We start from the raw sequence: 1,885 nt of genomic DNA on the forward strand, positions 1-1,885 counted from the left end.
CGGTGACAATCCCCCCCCTCTATTTACATGAAATGGTTTGGTCCAAAGCGAAAGGCTTGCGAGTACGGTGACAATCCCCCCCCTCTATTTACATGAAATGGTTTGGTCCAAAGCGAACGGCTTGCGAGTACGGTGACAATCCCCCCCCCCCCCCTCTATTTACATGAAATGGTTTGGTCCAAAGCGAACGGCTTGTGGAGTTTGGTAAAGAAATCGCCATAGCGTGCACAAACGCGCAGGAAAGCGAAAGAATCGCAAATTAGTTTTAATTAGTTTTAAAACATAGTTTAACGCCAACATAGCGGCAACATAGTTTGCCAACGTGAAATAAATGAATACGCTCTCAAATGTGCCGTCCGAGGCAGAGTCTGTTCGCCACGTTCGGCACACGTGATAGCTCGCTGCTCTCTGATTGGTTGAATCGTTTTTTGGACATAGCTCGGTAACTACTTCTCCGATTAATATGAAACCTTGAAAAGGCACATCCTCGGTCCCCAGCAATATACCTGGCAAGTTTCAAGTATATCGGACCCGTGGTTGTCGAGAAACAGCGGTCACAGACAAACAAACATACACACAGAGATTACTGGCATTATAGATAGATATATTATATATATATATATTTTATATATATATATTATATATATATATTATATATATATATATTTTATATATATATATATATATATATATATATATTATATATATATATATTTTATATATATAGTATATATATATATATATTTATATATATAGTATATATATATATATATATATATATATATATATATATATATATATATATATATATATATATATATATATATATATATATAGCTGGTGAGGGTGTAATCAGGTTCACTATGTTTTTTGTCAAAATTTTTGAGATTAGCAAAACTATACATTTTTGGAATATCCAGGAATCATGAGGAATCCAAAAATTAATGTTGGCATTTGCATAGACACCTTTGCGAAAATGACACTCAGGATAGTGATGAAGATCTGTAAAAGCATATTCCTGAACGGTATAGACCTAGTAGATCCTGTGTATAGGACTTGTAGTTCAATCTGATACTAACAAGGCTGCTTTCTTGCTTTATAAACCCATACCTATAACTTCAAAGACTTGCAATATCATGTATTTTGTAATACAGTTATATCACAAATATAAAGACAATGGTTTTCAATTACCTTTGTTTGTTGCTTTTCTATCATCCTGAGCACTACTTTGAGGCCTTTATTGGATTCCTTGACCCAGAAAACATAGGATTAGCATATTTAATGAAGTTTCTAGGTTGACTAGAACTCTAGAAGCCGAGATAGCACAAAATATGTATTTTATGGCGGCCATTTTGAATATCCAAAATCTGTGTCTGTGCAAATGCCAACATTGATTTTCGGATTCTCCATGCTCTCTTGATTCCAAAAATGTACAGGTTTGCTCATCTCCCTAAATTTTGAACGAAATTATATTTGTTAACATCGTGAACCTGACTATAGTGCGGGAGTTCATGATGTTGTGGGATTCGAGTGATTCAGTGGCAAAGAATGCTCTCCCAGAGAAGAAGGGAAGTCGGAAGTGGAATGCAAGAGCAGAGGTGGACGAGATGGAGGAGCGGTTGCAACAGGAGGAGGTCATGGGGATGGTACAGCACGGGAAGCATGGCTTGGGGTGGATGAAGCATGAGCGATGGGGAAAGGCATGTGTGAAAGAGAGGAGGAAGATGGTTGAGAGGGAGGTGAGAAGAAAGGAAGAGGAGGGGAGATATGTGAAAGCAGTCGGACAGGCACGGCAAGGTGCTTTGATTCGGTGGGAAGGTGTGCGGGTGAGAACATTAAAGTGGCAAGAGATTTGGAGAACGTTGACAATATTGTTGAGTTTCCT

Source organism: Myxine glutinosa, chromosome 1 (genome assembly GCF_964187855.1).
Source record: "Myxine glutinosa chromosome 1, kmMyxGlut1.1, whole genome shotgun sequence".
Taxonomy (NCBI): Eukaryota; Metazoa; Chordata; class Myxini; order Myxiniformes; family Myxinidae; genus Myxine; species Myxine glutinosa.